The sequence below is a fragment of the Rhynchophorus ferrugineus genome, unplaced genomic scaffold, assembly GCF_030347505.1.
Source record: "Rhynchophorus ferrugineus isolate W39M unplaced genomic scaffold, kcgeb_rfMv2 rfM6, whole genome shotgun sequence".
Classification (NCBI taxonomy): Eukaryota; Metazoa; Arthropoda; class Insecta; order Coleoptera; family Curculionidae; genus Rhynchophorus; species Rhynchophorus ferrugineus.
The window spans coordinates 9767018-9794048 of NW_027472585.1; the positions used below are offsets into that span (position 1 = coordinate 9767018).

A 27031-nucleotide genomic window follows, 5' to 3' on the forward strand; every position below is an offset into this window, starting at 1 on the left:
AATCGTTTTTTTTTCTAGGTTAATGGATGATAGCGATCGCACGCCCACTGTGTGGTAATTTGGCCGGGAACACGATGGTTTTATGTAACGAATACCAAGATGACCCATAAACGTTAATTTAATTATATTACATGTACCGGAACTGTGAATTAATTTTACGAGAGGAAAGAAAAGAACTGGAGTTGAAATATAAAAAAATGAATTTGTTCATTAGAAGACAATTTCAGTTATCTATTATAAACATTACGTGTTTAATTATATCAACAAATTCTAAAACCGATACTGAAGTGCTATGGAATCTAGTTATAGAGATATTTCGCCAGAAATAATAAAAATAACTAGTGATTGCGTAGATGCTTAAAGTAATAAAATTAAAACATAAGGGAATATCCTTTTCTCACGTTAATGCTGTTAATTCTAGAGCAGTACCCAGACTGAACAGAATTAAACCAAATATATCTAACAGGATAATAGCAGTTTTGGTACATCAACATTATTGATAAATATTGCAAAATATCTGCCAAAAAAAAATGAATTACATGCCAAGATAACAAAGAAAAGTTTAATTTAATAAAAAGACTCACTGAAATTACTACTTGAAACTTTTGGGAAATATAACCATAGATACAAGTATGTGGTAAATAGCATCGATATTTAAAAAAGAAAAGGTTTTGGGTCAACCCAAAAAGGTATGAAATTGGTTCAAAAAGGTTCAAATCGAACAGAAGCATCATGTGGATTCCAACTAATTCACCCGAGCCAAGTACTTTTCCTTTCTGTGTCCCATAATTGAATATCGTATGTCCGCAAGACATGTGTCGATAAATGAATAAGCATAAAGTTATATTACGGTGTAACAATAACGAAAACATGTATCAAAACGCGATGATCTTCATGATACAAAACCACCTGCCATACTGACGAAAATGTTTTCTATTTCAAACGATATTCAAATTAATCCAATTCCTAACACAATTTTAATTTATGGAAATTTTCATAATATAACATATGTATTTATTACATAGTATAAATTACAGTAAACATATTGGCTAGAAATATTAAATATAATAATTAATAAGTAAATAAAATTTCAATCTATATAGATAAAAATATAAATGTTCGTTTGTAGAAAATCTAAAAACCAATATATCTTTTTAGGTTGCTTTAGAATTTCATTGTCATTTTCAAAAGTACTTCAACGGCGCCATGGTTTAGTTGGCGTAGCGTCTGTCTAGAAAACTAGAGATCGTAGATTTGAAATGGAAGCTTAGTTTTTATCTTTTTTAGGATCTACGACTGTAAAAAAACAAAAGGTTGTGTAAAATGTATGATGTCTTTCGATTTGTTTTTTTAAAATTTGTTGCTATGTGCCAATAGAACTGATAAAACATAAAAACCTTAATTAAATTTACTTCAATTACCAATATACATTGAAAAATCCATATAAAACATATTAGGAACATTTGACGTGGTAAAATTGTTATATAAATAAATTTGGAAAAAGAAAGGCTTTATACCAAAATGCTTGTCTGAATTTTAAGGGACACATATAAATGTTGAAGTAAATTAGAAGTATACCTGACCAGGTCTAAGAAGGATGTATCCACTAAGATATTCTTACGTTAATATTTCAAAATCGGAAATATAAAGGTTATGAATTGAATAAAATATCTAGTGAGACATGGAACTGGAATAGCTGCTAGACGAAGATTGTTTCCAAATATAGCAAAAACCTAAACACTGGTTAATCGAAAACTCTATTTCCCATTGATCAAATGCCTTAGAAATAGTTTAAAATTATGGATGCTGGCTCTCACATGAATTAGCAATATGCAATAGCATACTATCGAATTCACTTGCCTTAATCTCCAAATGTTACTCCTTCAGATTATCATTTATTAAGCTCAACTGTACACGGTCTCGCTGAATAGTGGTTTCGTTCTTTTGAGGATATCAAAAATTGGATCGATTAATTATTTTATCGCCTCCAAAGAAGACAAGATTGAAAATAGTCAAATATATAATAGTTTTGTGTTATAAAGCTTTAAAAATTGAAAAATAACTGCAGTTTCCGATCGGTACTCCTAACATATTATAACTGGCAACCGATATTTTAGTGCTTTGCTTGTTTTAATAAATTTCAAATTGCAGCAAAATTGCTGAAGCCAGGAAAAAGTCAGAAACAGACAGACTCGTCTCTAATCAGTTACTTCGAAGAAGAATGAGTTACTAGGCACCCTCCTTGCCAGTAAAATGTATTAGAGAGATAAATATTGAATATATGAATTGAAATTATTTTTAACGTGTTGCAGCTACACTGAATATTAGTTTGGGCAATGACTAAAATATTAGATTAACCAAAGAGAAACCGTCCACATTCGAAGCAGGTGACGAGTCAAAACCACCTTGATGTTGTCTTCAATTTGTATCACTAGCAAATTTTAAAATGATTTCATTGAACGTATTGATTTTTTGTTATATTTGATCTAGTAGCAAAAAAAACTAAAAGTAGTTCTGAATTAAATTCTACTGTATCCGTTTTTTTTTTATTTAGCACACCTTTAATTTCAATTAATCATAGTTTTTATGAATGGCGTATTGTATATCTCCAATACCTTGAAACGTAAGTATGTTATATATTGATCATTCATGCTATATCAGTACACATTCTTGCTGAATATTAGTTTCGTTCTTTTGAAGACATCAAGAATTGGATCAATTGATTCTTGTATCCCCTCCAAAGAAGACAAGATTGTAAATGATAGTGGACAATATTACCCTGATTACAAATATACAATAGTTTTGTGTTTTAAAGCTTTAAAAATTGAAAAATAACTGGCAACCGATATTTTAGTGCTTTGCTTGTTTTAATAAATTTCTACCTTGAAACTTAAGTATGTTATATCTTGATCCGTAAATTTTTGACAAAGACAACATTGCTGAGTCAACGGATCTTAAAAGCCAAACTAACAAAAAAAACACACGGTTCTTAAATCGATCGCATTGCGATTAATTTAACACTCAAGCGAAAACATTTCCATTTAGCAGCCATTACATAAACTAACGAAGATGTCTATATTTATTGGAAGATAATTCTCGGGCAATATTTTAATTGATGCGCTCATTTGTCTCGCTTATCTATTCTAATAGAGATGGTTACTAATTACTAACAAATACGCCTTTATTTGATAAAATTAGAATGGCCTTGAACAGTTCCACCACGCGCTAGCCTGTTGTTATAATTATTATTGATTTTTATTCGTTTACAGCTGTTCAAACAGATTAACGTTAATTCGTACTTGTTGAAGTGTAGTGGATTGATTTAATCGAGCAGAAGAAAAAAACAGTCAAATTTGATTTCGTTTATTGATTATATTATCATCTGGAATAGGCGATTTTTTTTGTTAATCCGTAGTGCTAAAAAATATGTAATAATTATATTAATTTGTCAATTCATATATAAACGTATTATATTATATAACAGTGAACTGACCTTATCATGGTGTTGAATTATTTGCTTATTGCACTTTGTATAGTGGTTTTAAAATCAGACTGTATTTTACCTTTTTCAATAAAATTCACCTGGTTGCCAAATGTCTGCAGAATTCTTCAAAACATTAGTGATTATAGTTAGAAGTCATAAACTGGAAAACGTTCTTTTCTGTTTGTATGCAGATATATGTGTTTGACTGTTCAGAATACGCATAATGCTCATGGTTGGAATGTATGAACAGATAATTGATACTAACTCTTTTACAGATTTGTCAAATGTATTAGGGGGAATGCAGTGATTAAAACAAAAGATATAGAGGAATTCCGTAGAATTTTGCAAGAAAATGTACACAGGTAGTAACAGAAGAGATATTCTATCGAAGTTATCGGGGCACTAATGTGAATGAGGGTTATAACTACAAGATTTGCAATGTAAACTTAGCAGTCAACATGTAAGTAGATGCACTATATATTACAATCTGTTCATATTAGTTTGTCTATACGCTGTAAATATCGTTTCTCCTAAATTCTGTTTTAAAATCAGACTATATTTTTCGTTTTCCGATAAAATTCACCAAGTTGTCAAATGTTTGCAGAATTCTTTAAAACATTAGCGATAATAATTAGAGGTTATAATAAGAATTAATAGAATAAGTGCTTTAATGATTTAAAATATTACTGTTGATAAAAGCAACATTGTGTGGTTGCTATAAATGTTAAGTAAACATACTCTATTGATTTAAATAGGTAATAAGTAGTAGTTTAGATATTATTGAGAAAAGGGAACACTACTTAATGCGAACCGAAGCCATCATGTTATGGAAATTGGTGCGTTTTAATCTGATGAAAAAAAATTGCTACCACATAAGAAGGATTTTAAAATAAGGTTTCAGTGACTACATATTGATAAAATATTTACCATTTATTGTTATTATCACAAATTTTTATGAACAATTGCGAAAATGAGCGAAAAAGATTAACATACACGATTTTTCGCAATTAAGATTTTTAATTAAAAAAAAGAAACAAATTCGTTATAAAAATGAAGACTTTTAATAACATTTTTTTGTTTAATTAACCAACAAGGTATCAATGTATATCTTATTTTATTTTGGAATTTAATTAGCATACGATTGTTACTTGATATCCAATTTGTATTAAATCGCTTTAGCAAGTTCTGCGGTAGTTGTTTCACGCTCCCTAGAACTTTACCAATAAAAATTCCTGCAATAGGCTGTGGGCATAAAATGCCTTCTCGCCTGGTGAAAAACACCGTCAAAATTGAAATTACCATATAAAGCGTCTTTAACAGAAACGAGCGCTGAAATGAATGTTAGAAAAACACCTAGTTTCCGAGTAGACAGATGCAAAGTGCTTTAAACGACTCGAAATCGGAATAACTAAAATACTTTAGTACACAAATCGCTTCTGTATAATATAAATAGCGTCGAACGCACTGAAATCTCGGGAAAAAAACGAGAATGAAAAACACCCGACCATTAATAACCGGGCGAGATCGCATTTGCGAAGACCCAGATTTCACCAAAACTAACAAATTTAAGGCCATTATCATATATATACTCAAATCAAAATAATTAATTGAATATAACGTTGTTAATTAGGTGGATTAGGCTTCCAGAGGATAGCACTACATAAAAATTTTTGTATTATTAATTATTTTTGTTTCAATATTGTATTTACATTAAAATTTTGTTACATGTCAAAATCAAAATAAACAGGATGCCAAAGTTGATGTGGCAATATTGTGACGTTGTGACGTTACCACATTTGATGAAGTGAGTTCACGTAATGTCCTAAAGGGTACAATGATACCCTATGCTGAAGACAACTTACTTTTCGTTTAGGAATTATGTTATTAAGGGTTCAAACGGTAAGCTGTCGAAATTTGTCAAATTTTAAAGCTTTAATATTGTACGTAAAAAAATACTGTTGAAGAAAGCAACATTGTATGGTTGCTATAAATTTAAAGTAAACACGCTCCATTGATTCAAGTATGTAATAAGTAGTAGTTTAGATATTATTGAGAAAATGGAACATTACTTAAAGAAACGAAGCCATCATGTGATGGAAATTGACGCGTTTGAATCTGATGAAAAAAAATTGCTACCACATAAGAAGGATTTTAAAATAAGGTTTCAGTGACTACATATTGATAAAATATTTACCATTTATTGTTATTATCACAAATTTTTATGAACAATTGCGAAAATGAGCGAAAAAGATTAACATACACGATTTTTCGCAATTAAGATTTATAATTAAAAAAAGAAACAAATTCATTATAAAAATGAAGACTTTTAATGACATTTTATTGTTTAATTAACCAACAAGGTATCAATGTATATCTTATTTTATTTTAGAATTTAATTAGCATACGATTGTTACTTGATATCCAATTTGTATTAAATCGCTTTAGCAAGTTCTGCGGTAGTTGTTTCACGCTCCCTAGAACTTTACCAATAAAAATTCCTGCAATAGGCTGAGGGCATAAAATGCCTTCTCGCCTGGTGAAAAACACCGTCAAAATTGAAATTACCATATAAAGCGTCTCTAACAGAAACGAGCGCTGAAATGAATGTTAGAAAAACACCTAGTTTCCGAGCAGACAGATGCAAAGTACTTTGAACGACTCGAAATCGGAATAACTAAAATACTTTAGTACACAAATCGCTTCTGTATAATATAAATAGCGTCGAACGCACTGAAATCTCGGGAAAAAACGGGAATGAAAAACACCCAACCATTAATAACCGGGCGAGATCGCATTTGCGAAGACCCAGATTTCACCAAAACTAACAAATTTAAGGCCATTAGTTAAAAGCGATCGGGTTGAATAACGCGAAAGGATTAAAACCCGAAGTGTACCATATCAAGAGAGATAAAAAGACAAGTGGAAATATTTCGCACGGTTTCGTAAACGACGAGAACTAATCCTTGCCATCCGTCATAGCGACCTTTCGTTTTAATGCAATCTCTGTTACGCTTTGTTGGCCGTTTTGCATGTCCGCTGCGTAAACATTTATCAGTATTTTAAAGAAAATCGTCAGCGGTCGATAAATATTTTGTCCCGTTTCAAATTTATTGGCGATATTTATCTCGAAATGGGAATTAATCCGGTTTGCTGAGGTGATGGGACAGATGGCCGCGGTACGAGGGCATTTCTCATATTTCTCGCGTGTCGTTGCGGTCAACATTGTTTGACCGATTATGATCGTATAGTGTTACAATTTCAGTTGATTTTATTACGTTGCACTCATACGTTTTCTCGGTGTTTTTAATTCTGATCTTGATATGTAGATAATGGATGTTTTGCTTGGCGTTTAAGTCAAGATGAAGAGTCCTCTTTCGTTCCTAACGTTTGCTATTGAATATTATAACATCAGGTGTTTGGGTATTTGCGTATTTCTTCTTACTTTAAAGAATCTATTTCAACTTAGGTTTTTAACACAAAATAAAACATTTTAAAAATAATTTTAAAATACGTATGTACATATTAATCATTGTTATAACTAAATAAAAATAAACATAAACCTTATTTAACCTATCAACTACACGTATCTTATATTCTACCATATACTCACAATTTAGCTTAATACCTACCTAGACATATATATCTATTTATGATATTATTTTAACTACTAAAAACTCATCTCTTTGAAGAACAATATGATACTGAGAGTGAAACAGATCCACCCGTCTCACTCGTTCACCATTTAGGTAGTATCCAAAAAAAAAGAACATGGCCGGTTAGTCTGGGGCGTACTACATAACATCTCTCGTCAAAAGAAAGGGTTCCACGTCCATCAAAAGACCAGTAATCCCAGCCTTTCTTCTCATCTATTTCGTTTCCCCAAAGTCTCTACAGACTATGATCGGCAAACTTCAAACCAAAGAATCTTCAGATTTCGACGGAATATCGATTACCCAATTAAAAAAGCTGTCGCGTAAGCAGCTTGCGGAACTAACAAACATCATTAACCCCATCATGAGGCTGCAACATTTCCCGGCGTCTTGGAAACACGCACAATCATCTCTATCTGACTACAGGCCCATTTACTTTCTAGCTAGTCAGGAGAATCCAATAGGAATAGCTAATAAGCTAGTCAGGAGAATCTTAAACGCTTAATGGTTTGTCAGAAGTAATGAAATTTATAGGGAAACTGACACTATAGAAATCAACCACTTCGTATCTCAATCATTTCGCAAACAACAACTCAGCTCAAGTTTTTTTAAAAACGCGCTTGTTCGCAAGATGGTCGACATGCTGGGGGCTTAGCACCACGTCACCGCTAACCTTCCCCTTTTCCAAACTGAAACGACCTCATTCGTCGCTACAGTCATAACTTTTGCCCCCATACGACAGTATCCAGTCGTGTGTTAACTCAAGTTCGCGAATCAATAGAATCGCCGGGTCCTTTTGCCCGCTAACGGCTGCCCGATCAACAGGTGCCATATCCCCAAATTTAATGCAGTAGCAGTAGCGATTCGCAGGGGTCAACTGTGAGGCGGATTCGGTTTAGTATATTGGTAAGCCCAGAGGCAGTCCCACATAACCCGGTCCAACTTGTCACTCTAGGATAAATCTTCGCGACCAGGTATGCGTCATGCATTCCACCGCTTGATTTTCGTACCTTCGTAGGCCAGTTTGCCTTTGAAGGTTTTTGAAATGGCATTGTTTCTACACAAATTTCGATGATATTTCTCTATGGAAAGGTTACCTAGCTTTGGTGACTCCAGATTATGATAGTTTACAGCTAAGAAACTCTAAGTCAGCTATTGCAATCCGTATTTGGTGGCCATATGCCTTGACTTGAAAACAGACCGATCCGTCTCATTCCAATGCCATTCGGACATGACTATATCTGTCACGTTAAAATAGTAAAAGTGTTCTGTCAAATTTACTTCAATGAAAACAATATTTCATAAAAAAGTGGGGACTTGTTGCATTCACCGACGTACAAATACAACCAGTATTATTCTATTTTGATCAAAACTTCAATCATAAAACATTGAAAAACATGAAATATTCACATTTCTTTAAAAAAAAAAACAGTTGAGCAGCGGTCGCATTATGTAAACTATAAACACATAATATTATTTAATTAATTCTCGTATAATGACATCTAGATACCACTATTTCTATATCTTAAACTTGACAAAAGTTGATTTTGAATTTTTATTATACCTGAATAAAATACTAATTGGCTTGTGTTTCTACTACAAATGTTAACATTACTGATGTTTTTTACAATTTTTTTTATTTTCTTGATAAATAAGCTCTTGCTTCCTGATCTTACTTATGTTAGTTATATATAGAGTGTTAGGTATAGCGAGTTATTGTAGATATTTTGTATCTCTTTTAATGAATTAATTAAGCCGTTTTTATTAATAATGTAGATTTTTATCTCATGGAGATATATGCTATTTATAAAAGTAGTTAAAACTTTTATAGGCGCATATTAAACTGGTCAACATGGATAGTCAATTATAGGATTTTCGTCAACAATATGCGATCAGATTTTATGATAATGATAATATATGATACATACCGCATAATGTAATAGCTCAATAAAATATTAGGTGTTATAGCTACTGTGTTGATGGTATTCATAGAAGATAATTTCACATAATAAGGCAAAGCATCAAGATATAATATAATCATTTATAGTGTTGGAAACTATCGACTGAAATTGCCTATCGATTGTTTAGTAATTGACTACTTTTTGCTATCGACTGTTTCAGTCGCTATTTTTGTTCGACTGATTTTATTACTTTTTACTAATGACTGTTTCAGTCGACTGTTTTCAGTCGCTATTCTGATTTCATTACTATTTACTATGGAATATTTCAGTCGTACTTTTAGTTACTATTTTTGGTTCTACTAGTTTCTACTTTTTAGCCGCGACCTTGACAAAAATGTACCCAATTTATGCTTAGAAAGATTTATATGTAATATATGTAGTTCTATGATCTTTTTGGTAGTTTGCTTATAAATAACAATATATTGTATATTAATATTATAGCATTTTGGTATGATATTTTCCAAATTTGTTAATGTAATAGGGTAAAAAGATTAAAATTGGGAATGATAAACAGTAAAATATTTTGACTGCTTTTATGGCAATAATAGGTAATATTTCCATTACTCTCTCGATTTTTGTTAAAAAATATTTCTGTCCAATAATAAATAAAGCAGTTTTTTTTTATAATTAAGTTTGTTTTTAATTTTTATATAATATTTTTGGTTATTGTACATCTTTAGTTTTTAGGTTTTGTTTAAATTCTATTGTGTTGTCTATGTTTATTATAGTGTATTATTTAATAATAACAATTAAGACATTGAAATACAATAAAACATTTCTTGGGTATTATTCCATTCCATAGAAAAATTCAATTTTATTACAGATCCACAGAACGTTCAAATATAAAAGTACTTTGTTTAAAATTCGAAGATTCGTACATCTTCGTCTGACATCACGAATTGAAAGAAACCGTCGAACCGCGCATTTAATAGTAATTATTATTTTCAGTCCCTAGTTTTTTGACTATCTACGGTTTCGACTGTTTTCAGTCTATAGTTCCCAATGCTAATCATTTTTATATCAAAAGTCTACAATCTTATGAAGTCGAAAATCAAAAATATTCCAGCGTTCCGGAATGAGAACTTGAACTACTTTGAAGCATGAATTGTGACGTCAAGTGAATTGGTTTACAGATGCGCCAAGACAATTTATGATCGAACAAAAACGTCTCAAAGAAAAATAGCAAAGGATAGCATATGGATTGTCCAGCAATTAAAAAAAACTAAAGCCATTTGAGCTCGTATATTAATAGTGCCAATAACTGATGTATCAATATATTCACGCAAATAAAGTTACCATCGATATATTTAGTGTATCTCAAAACTATTATCTTCTAAACATTTAAAAATGATTTCGAAAGCCTTATATTTATAAATAACTACATAGAAAAACAATACAGACATTTTTGATAACATTTTTAATATCAATTTACCTAAATATTATGTTTTTAAGTGCTGCGAATATATTTATTATCATTATTTTACGTCGTTCACCATAAAATGTAGTTAAAAAATGAAAATATTTGATGAATAAATTCCTGGCATAATTTTCCATAGATCTCGATGACACTATTCTTCTGGATCTTCACTCACATTATCTAGGATTTTAGGAAAAAAGCCATAATGACTATGCAAGATGTGAAATTTAAAGTTTAATAAGAAATTCAAGGGATTTGCCTAATTAAGGACATTGCTTAAAGACTTGGTTATAACTTTTTTAAATGATACCTAAGTTTCCTTTTCCTTGGTGAGAACCAAGAACTGAGTGAGTACTCGGATATTGGACAAATAACAATTTATAAATATTAGACCCAAAGAAAATTCCTTCAAAATTCATTTGTAAAAAGAGAATCTGTTTCATTATATCAATCTTTTTGGAGTCTAGTAATGTTTTATGCAAATAGTTTTATTTGTCTGGTGTTTTTCTTACTGATCATTGTTTTTTGGGCAAATGTTGATCCATTGCTCTACTTCCCACTTATGTATCAAACATAAACACACCACACAGAACCACAGATATTAATTAAAATAATTAAAAAAGTTTTTTTTTCGTTAACATCCTGTAACCTTTTTCCAATTTTCTATAATTATTTTCTATACTATTTCAAGAACAGCGCTTGATATTCATTTAAAAGATAATTGACTTGTCTTTGTCCTCCAACGAGATACAATTCTCTCATTTCGACATTTTTTCGGTCTATTATCTACCTATTTCTAATCAATAATCGTTCTAAGTCGTTCCAATTTCATACCAGAACCACGAATTACCCATTTGGTATGCAAATCGAGATATTTGCATCCAATTGGACTTTGATAAGCTTCAGTTGTATTTATCATTGCATAAAAACCTAAACAGGGTCAAACGCGAACAATTTGTATTCTGCAACCTGTTGAAATAAATTTTTCTTTGCTGGAAAAAATGCAGTCACCATTCTATTCAAAGCAAAAATGTTTCGCAAATATATTTATTCGAATATATTTATAGTTATCGGTTAGGAAGAAATATAACAGATGTCACAGATTATATAGGTTTTAGTGAAAGGAGATGAGAAATTAATATAACTACATATCACCTTTGTTATTAATAAAATTAAATTTTGTATACATTATTTTATTTCGGAATGAAATAATTAATACGAGCAAATATAAAATAAGACTGAAATTAATTAAAGTATTAAATATTGTCATGATTTTACATTATATATTATTTTTACAAATTTGATTTATTTCTTCTAACTCCCTAATTATCCATAAGAAAAATGTATGGCAGTTATGCAGTAATTTTAGCCAATGATAATACTATATTGCGTACATAAATGCTGCTTGAGACTGAAACATGTCCCGTGATATTTTAAGGTGGTACAGATGAACAAGTCTGGACTTACAATACTTACAATTATTTGAGAAACTGCCATTAAAACGTGTTAAACTTTTTACTCAAATATCAAACTCGGATTGCTAAATCACTTCTTAACAATCAACCAAGTATATGGAGTATTATCGGTTATAGAATAGAAAAAACAAATGCTGCTCTGTAATATTCCTAGACGTCTCACCTGCATTTGGCATTTGGGACTAATCCACAAGGTGAACAAATTAATACCACGACTGTTATCAATTGAACTTACTAAAACTATTATCATCTATTTTCAATTTCGAAAATAGTATCATTCGGAAAGAAAACTTGGAATTTCGCATGAACGAATCCTTAAGGTAGTGTCATAGGACTACTTCTGGACTAGCACTACACTGCACGGAAAATAGCACTTGGACACAGGCATTATAACAAAAGAGATATATCTATATAGTGGCACTCACCATGATCCACAAATGGACTAGAGACTAGAAAATACAGCTTAATAGCTCTAAATCTGTTGACATCGATTTTACGTTGTGGAAAAAGAGAAAAACTTAATTATATCACTTCAGAGATGTTAGATGTCACAGTCAGAATCAGTCAAGTACCTCGGCATCCACCTTGAGAGTAGATTAATTAAACTGGAAACATCACGATATATAAAAAGTAGAGAAAATCAACATCAAAATCCAAGAATGGTATTGGTTAATCAGAAGATACTCCCAACTTTATTTAAGATCAAAGAGACTGGTTTATCACTCGATTTGGACTTACGTGTTGTACATATGGGATTGCATTCAATCATCCAAACTACTAGTAATACGTGCTTGAAATCAGAACAAGTGTTACTCTTAACTGTAACTTAAGTAGCCTAATTTCAATTTGGGAAATACATACTGATGAATATATGTTCAAAAGTGAAAGGGTTTAGAAAATAAAACTATTAATATACTTTAAAAATATATTTTATTTAACCGAAAAAGAGGCAACTGGTTGAATGTGCGATACAAAGCCATACTGAAGGTAAAAACAGATGAAAATCATCCCAATATATTTTTAGATATCTCACTTTTAACACTATTAAAAACAAATGGCTCCACAGATCAAAGTGGAATCTGCATCATTAGTTTGTAAATTATAACATTTTCAATTATAGCAACTTTTGTTATTGTGAAAACAATGGGTAAAAAGGAATTTTCCGTGTTGATAAAATATTGCTTGTTGACTTTTAAACTTGGTTTGATGCCCAGTTTCCGGACACTACCCCAGGAAAAACAACCATCAAGGATTGGTATGCTAAGTTTAGACCTGAAAAAATGAGCAACAAAGACGGCGAATGCAGAGGTTGTTACTGACGAAAACATTAAAATAACCCACAAAATGATTTTGAATGATCCTAAATTGAAATTGAATGAAATAGCAGACGCTATAAAGATATCAACTGAACGTGTACATCATACCATTCACGAATACTTGGGTATGAGAAAGTTCTGTGCAAACTGGGTGCCGCGCGAGCTCACTTTTGACCAAAAACAACGACGAGTTGATGATTAGGAGCAGTGTTTGAAGATAATCACGCATAATAAACCCGATATCGATAAAATCGATATGTGGCAATGAATGAAACATGGCTCCATTATTTCACTCCGAAGTCCAATCGACAGTCATCCTAGTGGACTGCACACGATGAACACGCTCCAAAGCATGGGATAGGCAACAGTCAGCTGGCAAGGTCTGTATTTTTGGATGCATATGGAATAGTTTTCATTAACTACCTTGAGAAAGGAAGGACCATCAACAGCGACTATTACATAGCGTTATTGTACGTTTGAAGGACAAAATCGCAGAAAACCGGCCGCATTTGAAGAAAAAGAAAGTGCTACTTCAACAAGACAGTGCACCGTGTCAAAAATGCATGAATTGGGCTTCGAATTTCTTCCTCATCCACCGTATTCTCCAGATCTGGCACCCAGCGACTGTTCCCCTGTTACAAGATCTCAAAAAAATGCTTGCTGGAAAGAAATTTTCGTCGAATGAAGAGAGTTCTCCGAGACTGAGGCCTATTTTGAAGCAAATGACAAATCGTACAACAAAAATGGTGTCGAAATGTTGGAGGGTCGCTATATTCAGTGTATCACACTTGAAGGGAATTATGTTGAATAAAAAAAATAATTTTGCCAAAAAAATGCGTTTTAATTGATAGCCGGGGACTTTTCAACTGACCTGTTATATCCCACACTCGCCTTATTTGTGTATTGATACAAGTAGAATAGTAATAAATTAATAAAAGGGTACTAAGAATATTTAAGTATTTTAAAAGTTTCTAACTTCTTTGAAAATTTTTTCAAAATCATCTGGAGTAACTCTCAGATAATATAGATTTGTATTATTAATATTGCCTACATTTAAAACCTATTTAGTCCAACTTAAACATATAAAATAGTAAAATAAAGCTAAATAATAGATATGTTTGGTACATTTGATGAATAAAAACGATTCATCACAATCAGGAAGCTGTAACCAGTCCCACATTCGAAACGTGAAAAACCCTCTTAAAGCTACTTCCAAGAGAACTTCACTTGAACGAGACCGCAGTAAAGTGATCACGTCCCGATGTTATTACCAATAAGTTCGGAGTTTAACTGTACAGCTACGTAAAACGCGTAAAATTAAAGGTGGCCGGTACTGTTAGTTTTGGCTGAAGAAAACACAGAGGGCACGACTAGTTCGCACTCGTGTAATTGTTACTAATTAGTAACTAATAGAAAATTAAATTGTTTCTGGTCGTTTTTGTCGGTGTCGGGAGTTTGTTCGACGCGTTTCGTCAGAAATAAGAGGGATTCGACGAAACGAAAGAATTCCTCTGTTTTTACCGATGTCCTGTTATTCGGGATTAGTGTTTTAAGAGTGGAAGTACTTCAGTAATATACACATAAGTTAATTAACTATTAAATTATAAACATATTTTATCATATAAATTGTCTACATAACCAATATTATATTCAATAATAATTTATCCAAAGTGGCGGTGAAGTCACATCATCAAGATATTTAATGTGTTGCCTACAATAATTTGTAAATTTGTTTTAAAATAAGACAATATTTTTCTTCACATTTTAATCTAATTAAGAAGAGACACAGTGTTTAAATAATATGAAGATAACTCATAAAATACATAAAAGTTATTAATATCCACATAGAAAAGTTATAATGATAAATTATATATATTGAGATATATAGATTTGTTAAATTACAATTTGAACAAACGAATAATATATTACGAAATAATTCATTGCAACAGCTTTTGAACTGATTTAAATAAAAATTTGTAAAACTTTATCAAATAAAATATAAATGAGAAACTAATTCAAATTGCAATTACCTATTAAATATGTATATTAAATTGTTATTGAAACAATATAATTAACAATTAAGTAACAGTTTAGATGCTGTTAAGATAAATGGCCATTTACTTAGAAGTGGCAATAGCTATGGCTCAATCGATTATATATGTCATAAATATTATCAGCGATATTGTTATTTTATGGCGTTAAAACAAAAAAAGGTATACTTATAAGCAAGCATTATCGAGTTCAGTCCATTTCCCATTAAAATTAAAACAAAAACAAACAGCAGTAAATGAAATGAAATGTAGTCTAGGTAATTTTATGTCTGTTTTTCATGAAATATCGGTAAGAATTTTTATAAAACAAATCCGTATTTCGCTGTAATATCAAGAAGATGTTAAAGTAATGTAATTTCGAATTGACTCAAGTGATAAAATTAAAAATGAATTCCCTGTTTTAGGGTCTTTAAAAAAGGTTCTTCTTTTGTTTTTAAAGCAATTACCATTTATTACCTTCTTACATTAGTAATTTATTAAATTTTTCATCCTTAACATACATTTTTTCTTTATCTCTGAGCGATTCATTCTTATCTGAAGACATAGCAGTAGGTAGAGATGATAAATGGCGAGAAGAACTAAATAAATTAATTAGCAGCTTTTTTACATATCCCGTGTAATTATTTATGATATTTAACTTTTTTACCGGTTCGTAAATTTATTTATTGCTATTATTGTTATGTAGTATATATTTATGTTGTTTTATTATATGCATTCAAAATATTTTACTCTCTTATTAACTACATTAGATCAAATAAAAACTCATCTCACAAATTGTGATTTTCTACTTTTAATTTAATTGTTTTTAATTTACAATTTAGCCTCCTTAAAAAAATTGTGTTTAATATATGAATTATTGGCTTGGAGCTACTTTATTAGCAAATAATAGTTTCGCAATCGTTACAGGTTGTATCCTCAGGTTTTTTTTTTCTTCATCTTTTAATTGAAATCATGTTTGTTATGATTCTTTGAGTAATTACAAGACTGGGAATATGGTACGCTCGATAGAATTGGTCTTACAGCTTTTGTCTTTGTTGGGAACATTTTGGTGTGTTCAAAATTAAATCTCAAACCCTTGCTAAATCCTCGACTATATTAAACTGTATATTGAGACCAGTATCCATTAAGAGTCCAGCCAAAGCTCGTATGTCAGCAGATCCTTGATGTTCTTTTGTTTGTATATTTCTCCCAGTCTCTTTCATGTAAATTTCTCATTCGCCTGGGATTCTGTTGTCGCCTTTAACCATTTAAACTTAGGCAGTTTAGTAGCTTAGGTAGTAACATAACAAACTAAGAAGATAAATGCAGTGATATCAAAATACTTACAAGGAAATGCTGTATCGAAGAAAATAGGAACTAAACGTAAAAGGTAAATATGCTCTATAATGAAAGTAAAATACTTGGATATACAATTGTTAATTAGGTGGATCAGGTCTCCATTATTTAATTTAAATTAGAATTTTGTTATGTCAGAACAAGAACTAAAACTCAGAGTTAATGCGGCAACATTGGACAAAAACCACCTGCAAAGGAATTAGTATTACTTTATTTGTATAATTTCGAACACTTCTTTATCTGCACGTTCAAGTCTGCATATGTGTCGAGAATATGCCAATATATTACTCGAAACTAGTACCTTTCACTGATACTTTCGTTAATTTCGGTAATATCTTCATTTTTACATAATAATTTTAAAACGTGCCTTTGTATATGTATATTTCCCTCGAATGGTAAACACAACCCGGCGCTGCAACTGACCATCAATAGCAATATATTCCTGCGGTTAATAACATAGAATTATATCCCCACCCATAACAAACATTCTTTCAATTTCAGCTTCACATGCCACTAAATCGTTTTCGAAAACCGAAAGAAACAAATTTAAAAAAAAAACCAATAAATACCGGGCGTTCCTTCTACGAAGCCCATTATGTTTTTCTACTAGCGTCGAGCAGAAATGGAATCCGAAAAATTAGAAACGACCGAGGACCGAAAACTCGAACCAGAAATTTGCACCGACTAACAACAATCGGACGGCGAAGGAGAAAAAATCCTCGCCGAATCCATAATTAACAATGTAATAATTGTTTATAACGTGTGGCGACTACATTCAAACAAAAACCTGTTTCGGTTCAACGACTGCTCTCAACCCATAATAACAATTCGCACAGTCTTCCTAACTTGAAACTTATATAACTTTTTCTTTTCGTAGATTTGTTTTATTGCAGCTTTTTATAGGACCAGCTGCAGGCTATTATTATGGATTGCCCTTTTGGACGTAAAAAACTTATTAAAAAATTGAGACTGAACTGAGGAGAACTGAGTCGTTCATAAAATTTATTATATCGTTGTCAAATTTGGAACAAACAAGCGATCTTTAATTTATACTTTCTTGTTTTATTTGCCATAAAATTACACTATATATATAAAGCAATATTAAATTGATTCTTAAAAATTGCTCTTCATTCTGTATTCTATTATTACAAACTTGAGCCAGGTTGGTTGACGCAGTGGTAAAGGCTACAGGGCGGTATACTGACTGTTGTGATAGTCGCTGATTACTATCCTGCTGGGGCATGGTCGTTTGTGATTGTCCTAGGATAAAATGCAAAATCCGACAAGGAAAATGATCCCAGTCACGCCAGTAACCAAGCTGGGTAAAACCGGATGTCTTCTGGGATGATTTCTAAGTTGATCACTCGCCAATCTTAATGCCGAGGACCGTGCTTCGGAGCCTACGTTAAACAGTAGGTCCAGCCCAGACAAACCCTCGTTGGTAAAAAGAAGACTTAGAAAATTACTAACTTGTGTCTTAGGGTTGGAAAACAGTTAAGTAGAAAAGAAAGTATAAATAAAATACAGAAAATATAAAAATAGAAATCAATCTTCCCCAATTATGTCCCATAAAATAATTTTGCTAGTAACAATCAAACGTAATAATAGTAATAAACACTATATATAGATGTTTAAATGTACCTTCAGTATTTTTTCACTTTAAAATGGAATTGGTTCCATCTGGTACAACTGGTTCTAACTGGTATTCATTAAAGTTTTCTTCCATCTTCCTTGTAACATGCCAATATGGTATTCAAAAACGATGTTGGTTTGACAATGATTGAACCATCTATCTATTTTCGCTTATTCGCATTCTCACTACTTCAACAAATAGGAGCCAGGCCATCTTATATTTATGTATATAAATGGTAACCAGGCTCTATTTCCACTTAAGTTGCAACAGTGTCATCATTCACCACTGTTTCAATGAGCGATCAACTTTCTGCTCCTGGAATCGACGTAATAGATGCAATGAAACTGTGATGTTATAAAGATTCGAAATAACATCTTCTGGAACAATCAGTCCGCAACCATTTTTACTCCTTTTGGATATTTCCTGCTCTCTGAAAATTATTATAAATTTCACAACTCGGTTTTCTTTCAATAAACCTTGCAATTAATTGTTTTTGACCCTTTTTGAAATAACAATCCGTTTTTCCCACATAATTTTCAAAAGTTTTTGATGGGCTTCGATACAACATTTCTTCAAATCAAACACCAAGGTAATGTCGAAAACGTCATTTTGTGGGTGCAATATTAACTTCGGTATACATTGACTAACACAACGGTAAAATTTAATCAAATTCGTCCAAATTGATAGTTGCTTAACAGGTGAACAATTGAAATGTCCCTGGCCTGATACATGGATGGCGGTACTAGAATTAAATCCATGCTTTTTGGTCAGCCCTAATTCTCAAAAGATGCGTGTATAAATTTGACGGCTGTCGGATCATTAGCTTCTGATTTATAGCATTTTGAGTGAAGCAACTTTTGTTATTGTGAAAAAAATAGATAAAAAGGCATTTCGCGTGTTTATAAAATATTGCTTTTTGAAGGGAAAAAATTCAGTTGAAGCAAAAACTTGGATTGATGCCGAGTTTCCGGGCACTGCCCCAGAAAAATCAACTATCAAGGATTGGTATGCTAAGTTTAGATGTGGTGAAAAGAGAACCGAAGACAGTGAACGACCAAAAGAGGTTGTTACTGAAGAAAACATTTAAAAAATCCACAAGATGATTTTGAATGACCGTAAATTGAAATTGAATGAGATAGCAGACACTCTAAAGATATCAACTGAGCATATAGTATATGCTCAGTTGAAATGTATATGTAGTAATCATATCATTCACGAATGTTTAGGTATGAGAAAGCTTTGGGCAAAGTGGATGTCGCGCGAGCTCACTTTTCACCAAAAACAATGACGAGTTGATGAATCGGAGCAGTATTTGAAGATGATCAAGCATAATAAACCCAATTTTTTCTCCGATATCTGACAATGGATGAAACATGGCTCCATCATTTCACTCGTCCAATCGACAGTCATCCGAGTGGACTCCACACGATGAACCCGCTCCAAAGCGTGGGAAAACGCAACAGTCGGCTGGCAAGGTTATGGCGTCTGTATTTTGGAATGGACATGGAACAATTTTCATTGACTACCTTGAAAAAGAAAAGACCATCAACAGCGACTATTATATAGCGTTATTGGACCGTTTGAAGGACGAAATCGCCGAAAAACGGCCGCATTTGAAGAAAAAGAATGTGTAGCTCCACCAAGACAATGCACCGTATCACAAGCTAGTGGAAACGATGGCAAAAAAACATGAATTGGGCCTCGAATTGCTTCGTCATCTACCGTGTTCTCCAGATCTGGCCCCCAGCGACTATTTCCTGTTCTCAGATCTCAAAGGAATGCTCGCTGGGAACAAATTTTCGTCGAATGAAGAGGTGATCGCCGAAAGTTGGGCCTATTTTGAAGCAAAGAACAAATCGTACTACAAAAATGGTATCGAAAAGTTGGAGGGTCGCTATAATCAGTGTGTCACCCATAAAGGGAATTATGTTGAATAAAAAGACTAATTTTGCCAAAAAAATGTGTTTTACTATGGTAGGCCGGGGACTTTTCAATTGACCTGTTACATCCATACTTCACATTTTCAACAGTAGAAAACACTTAAAAACATGAATATATTGTCTCATCATAACATCTCAATACTTTTAACTCAATATAATCTAGTCCAACAGTATGAAGGAAAATTTACTTAATAGTTGATAATTGACATCATATTTATCTTCCGTATGATTAGCCAATAATTGACAACCTGTTAATAAAAAGGGACATCATCATCATGTCTCTGAATGACCAGAGAAAATATCTTAAATATACATAAGATTTTTTAGAACCTCTTTCAAAATTTAAAACTAAAACCTTAACAACTTTATTCGCTTTATCTATAATCTTATCTTGAATCTGGGGCTATGAAAATATTTCCTATTTTTCCTGTTTATTACAACAAACTTTAGAAATTCCCAATATTCTATCAGACTCACTAAAATATCTTCCAATGAACCAACATCTCCAACCATCCAAGCCTGGTTTAAGAGCTATTCGTTTCCCTAGAATAAAATTATTTGAGAATACATTACAACATTTTTAATTATAGTTCATCATTTTTACTTTTTATCTTATTCATCAATTTATATTTCAAATTAACATTAACAAAAGTGGAAACCGGAATAGATAATCTTATATCAAACCATGTTTCAATCTTGTTATTATTTAGAGTGAATAACTAACTACTACATTTTATGAAGTTACTTCTGTAATAATTTTAATTAATCAGAATTTTTATTTGGTCATTAAACTGTCCCGAATAACATATAGAATAAATATATAGATTAGATAAAGGAATCACTTACAAATATTGATACTAACACTGTTATGCCAAGCCATCTGTTTTTATCATAGAGAAAATAAAAACAAATCTGAATATTGATCTAATTGATGTATGATGCTTAAATTATTTTTACTTTTAGACGCATACCTCTAGTAATAATTGTTCAATGAAGCCATACTATAACGCATTTCGCACTTCGAAAATCACAATGTTTTCGTTTTTTTCTATTTTCATTTTGGTATATAGAAATACAATTATATCAGTGATATAAATGTATTATTCATGCTATTCAACATAAACAAACACCATTAAAAACAGGAAATAAAAACCCAAATAAAAACCATATCTAGTATTTCGCCAATAAAAATTCGCTCATATCAACAAAAGTCAATATTATTCCGTTTCGCAACACTCCTAGGTAGTGACGCATTTTAACAGTTAAAACAATTATTTTAGTAATTTATAAATAATTTTAAGGTTCCCTTATTACTTGCAGCAGTGTGTTTTTTGTTACAGTATTTTATTGATTATTATTAACAATGTTAATAAGGTTACGTTTTTATCAATAATTTAACTTAATTACTTTTAATTATTTTGTTTAATTAATTTATTATTTAATCGTTGGCTCGTTGAAGTATTTGACATATATTTATAATCCACTAATTAATTATATTTTTCAATAATACTCCTATAAAGTTAATAATAGCTGGCCTGGCAATGCAACTTATTATTGCATTGGCTTAATGGTGTTAAAATATGTCAGTCATTCCAGTAAAAAATAGAGTAGTCAAATTTAGAAATCAACGTCTTTTAACTTGACAGTTTATGCATGCAGAGCGTCCAATCAACACTTACTAATTCATTAAATGTTATTCTAAGTTATTCAACAATTGATTATATATTACCCCGTAAAGTAATAATTCGGTGATTACAGGGTGGGTTATTATTTATATTTCGGGAACAGGAAAAAAAAACAAACAGCTTAACAGCTGCGAATATATTTTTATTGTTTTTCAAAGTATTCGCCACGATGATCGATACACTTTCACATACGCTCAAACCAATTTTCAAAGCATTTATTCCATTCCGAACGCTTCAATAGCTTCTTCGGGCGATGAAAATAGTTGACCACACAGTTTATTTTTCACGAATGGGAACAAAAAGAAGTCATTGAGTGCTAAATCAGGGCTGTACGGCGGATGACCCATCAATTCGATGTTTTGAGTACTCAAATAGTTTCTTGTTTGAGCCGGTGTGTGAGAGCTCTCATGGTCATGATGAAGAACAATCCGGCGTCTCTTCTTTGTTTTCCTTATTTCACCCAAGGCATTGACAGACAAATGGTTGCGTACCAATCGGAATTTACTGTTCTCTGATCCTCTGGATGCACTGTTGCAATATGATCAGATTTCCCGAGGAAACAGGCCACCATTTTCTTTAAAGTGTCTCGTGCGTGAACAACTTTTGTTGGATTTGGTTCATCTTGGAACACCCATATAATCGACTGCTGCTTAGGGGCTCATACGAATATATCCATGATTCGTCACCTGTCACGATTTAATAAATGTCTTTCGAATCACCGCGATTGAATTTCTTAAGCATTTCTTTGCACCAATCGACACGAGCCTTTTTTGAGCGATTGTCAAATTATGTGGGATCCAACGCAAACATAACTTTCGCACAGCTAAGTGTTTATGTAAAATCGCATATTTGCTGGTGAAACAAATGCTTAGGGATGTCTCAATCTCACAATAGGTGACATGACGATATTGCTTAATCATTTCGCACACAGATCGATGTTTTTTGGTACAACAGCCCATTTTGGACGACCTACCCGGAAGGACGAAATCGCCGAAAAACCGCCGCATTTGAAGAAAAAGAAAGCTGCTTTACCAAGACAATGCACCGTATCACAAGTCAGTGAAGTACTAGCGATTATTTCCTATTTTCAGACGTTAAAAGGTGCTCGCTGGGAAGAAATGTTCGTCGAATGAAGGGGTGATCGCCGAAACTGAGACCTATTTTGAAGCAAAGGACAAATCGTGCTACAAAAATGGTATCGAAAAGTTCGAAAGGTATCGAAAGTAGCATCCTTGAAGGGAATTATGTTGAATAAAAAAAACTAATTTTCCAAAAACATGTGTTTTGTTATGGTAGGACGGGGACTTTTAAATTGATTTGTTATATGAGCATTTGGTTAATATGTTCAGGTAGGGAATGGATACTAATTGTTTTGCAGATATGACAATTTCATTAAGGATATTTCAGTAAATAAATCTAATTTTATCAAGAATGTTAAAATGTACACAGCTACTAATAGAAGAAAGAAGAAATACAGTCATATCAGAACGATTTGACAAGAAAACACAGCAACGAAGGAAACAAGTACTAAACATAAATAGCTAAATATGTTCTCTAGTGAAAACAAAATACATTACTTGGATGCACAATCATTAATTAGATGGATTAAGACTCCTACTATAGATGGCTTAGAAAATAGTTCAATGTAAATATGATTTAAAAAACTCTAATCTATAAACTATTGTGGATGTCTAATTAACTGTAGTTCGATAATATACGCATTAGATGTACTATAATGTTGAAATAAATTATATTTTATAACTTTTTTTTCAATATTTTATTTATATTATAACTAGCGACCCGCCCCGGCTTCGCACGGGTGCAATGCTGATACTAAATTAAATACACTACAGAAAAAATATGAACGTTGTATATAAAAACATAGCGGCCCGCTCCGACTTTGCACGGGCATAAAATATATATGCCTATGTCACTCAATGAAAACATGATTAAAATCGATCCAGTATTTTTGGTTCATTCATTACTGCCCTTGGCCTGCACGCATTAAATTTGGAGTAAAACAATTCCTCTTCCCCTATACTTACTATGAAGATTTCCTGCTATCTTTGGAATATCTAAATTCATACAATTTTTATTACATTACACATTTTTAAACGCAAATTTTAAATTTGTAATATCTCCGAAAATATTTGTTTAATTTACATGCCGTAAGGAACCATATTGATCTATATTAATTGCACACTGTATTTAAGGTACTTAATTCGATAAGGATTAATGCCGTATTGCTTAAAATAGCTTCGTAAATAAGCCATTTTCTCACGTAAAAAGTAAACAATAAAAATGGTTAATGTGGGTTATCCCTAAAAGATAAACATATACCATCGCGGACTTTTTTGTAGACCTTTTTATGGTGTACAATACTGTAGTACATTAATTTGATCTAACTCGTAGGGTTAGGTAGCGTTTTTGCTAATTGCTAAATAAGCTTAAAAAAATAGGTTAATTAACGACATCACGTTGGAAACCTCTAAAATTAGCAATGTTGCCTTAGTATATTATGCATGTATTATACATATAAACCTTCCTCTTGAATCACTCTATCTATTGAAAAAAACCGCATCAAAATCCGTTGCGTAGTTTTAAAGATTAGGCGCACATAGGGATATAGGGACAGAAAAGGCGACTTTGTTTTATACTATGTAGTGATTTTGTTTTACATCAAAGTTAAAATAAACTAAAATGGGTCAAATGTGAACTTTAAATGAGGCAACATTGCACCTTGTTGATGTCATAAATTGAGATGACGTGAGTTCACTGCTTCTTTGGATAGACTATACAAACAAGTTTTAATAAACAACTAGGCTCACCTCATCAACGTGACTGATATTATTGCGGCGTGACAGTCCCCACCACCGAAAATATCTTCCAATGAAATCGCGAAAGAAAAAAAAAGAAACAGTAACCAACCACGACGGAAAAAAGATCCGGCGTCCGCGAACACGAACCACCAACACGGACCGGTCGTCCGAAATCACCCGCGAACTCGACGACGGGGTTACGTTCCAACGATTCGGCAAGTACGAATCGTACGCCAGCCACTTGACTATGGCGGTATTCGCGTCCAAATCGAGACGTACGACCCGATACGCTCGCGGCGTCCTCGTCTAATCCAGGCGACGGTCCCGCTCGCTCCTCGTCGGGATCCCCCGCCGCCGCCGACGCCCCCGTGATACGGCGATTGGCGCGCGGACGGGTTCCGGTGCGAAACCTTAAAGATGTTAAAGGGTTGCGGTACGGAATTCGTTAATTGAGCTCGGCATTTTTGCACGGATCGATCTAGTGACGCTTCGGAGAAAATCGCCGTTTTTCTTCCTTTTCTAGTCGATTGGTCGGTTTCATCGTTAGCGGTTTGTTTCTTGTTCACCAAGAACTATAATAATTTAGGTATGGTGCTGAGATACTTTTATAACCCAAAATATCCTCAAATATTAGATTTGTGACTTCATATTCACATATTGTTCTCTCCAATTTTGAATATAGACGCAATGGCGTAGCTTAGTGGGGTAAAGGCAAAGTTTGACTTGAATAGTGATTCAGAAAATGACAATGACTGAATGAATATTTCCGGGTGCGAGGAGAGTGAAAACAACTAAAGATGAGTACATAACAAATATAAGATAACTGTAAAAAATCGTGTTATGAAGCGTGAAAGGTTTGTATGCATAGGTGTGTGTAATTCTTCAGATACAAGAGCATTTTGTTAGAATGTATTAGGAGAAAAGCAATACTATCTGATTATCATAAATGGAAAAAGCATTAGGGAGAATGCAGTGATTAAATCTAATTTTATACAGTATTTTCTATACTTATTACAGATAGTAACAAAAGAAACTAATAAGAAATATAGTGATATTAAAATGACATGGTAAAGAAACATTGTAACGAAGGAAACATAAACTAAACGTAAAAAGGTAAATATGCTCTGTAATGAAAGTATAATACATGACTCGGATATACGATTGTTATTTAGGCAGACCATTGTCCATGTCCAGGGGATATCTTTACATAAAAAAAAACACACTTAAAATTCCACTTCATAGATGGTGTCAATAATTATTCAATGTAAATACAACATTACAACTCGACTCAAAACAATTGTAGTTCAAGTCCCTCCATAAAATATGTTCTAGATATACTATAATGTTAACCAAAATTATATCTGATGACCTAATTTTTGTTTCAATTATTTGAAGTAGAATTTTGTTATGGGTCAAAATCAAAATTAAATAAAACCGAAAGTTTGACGTGAATTCAGCATTTTATTTAATGGACGTATCTAAATACATAACAGGTCAATTGAAAAGTCCCCAGCCTGACATATAGATGGCGCTAATAGAATTACATCCATATGTTTTCTAGTTAGCCCTAATCATCAAAAGGTGGGTATATAAATTTGACAGTTGTCGGATTATTAGTTTGTGAATTAAAGCATTTTGAGTGAAGCAACTTTTTTTGCCGTTTTTTGCGGTTGTTGCCAACGAAAACATTTAAGAAATCTACAAAATAATTTTGAATGACCGTCAATTGAAACTGAATGAAATAGAAGACACTTTAAAGATATCAACTGAACGTGTACATCATATCATTAACGATTATTTGGGTATGAGAAAGCTCTGTACAAAGTGAGTGCTGCTAACTTTTGACTAAATCAATGACGAATTGATGATTCGGAGCAGTGTTTGAGATGATCAAGCGTAATAAACCCGATTTTTTGCATCGATATGTGACAATGGATAAAACGTTGCTACATCAGTTCACTCCGAAGTCCAATCGACAGTCATCCGAGTAGATTGCGCACAATGAATCCGCAAGGCGTGGGAAATGGCAACAGTCGGCTGGCGTCTGTATTTATGGATGCGCATGGAATAATTTTCATTGCTTATCTTGAGGAAGAAGGACCATCAACAGCGACAATCATATAGCGTTATTGAACCGTTTGAAGGACAAAATCGCCAAAAAACCGCCGCATTTGAAGAAAAAGAAAGTGTTGCTTCACCAAGAGAATGCACCGTGTCGCAAGTCAGTGAAAATAGTGCCAAAAATCCATGAATTGGGCTTCGAAT

The 27031-nt window shown here is 32.5% G+C and overlaps 1 protein-coding gene across 1 annotated transcript in view; it reads right to left on the reverse strand.

The window, feature by feature from the left end:
- Nucleotides 1–25073, reverse strand: part of Shrm (Shroom) — a 536569-nt gene extending 511496 nt beyond the window's left edge. Inside the window, exon 1 of the mRNA XM_076408913.1 lies at nucleotides 24776–25073. The gene's annotated coding sequence lies outside the window, so the exon portion shown is untranslated. The remainder of the gene's footprint in view (nucleotides 1–24775) is intronic.
- Between the last annotated feature and the right edge of the window lie 1958 nt (nucleotides 25074–27031).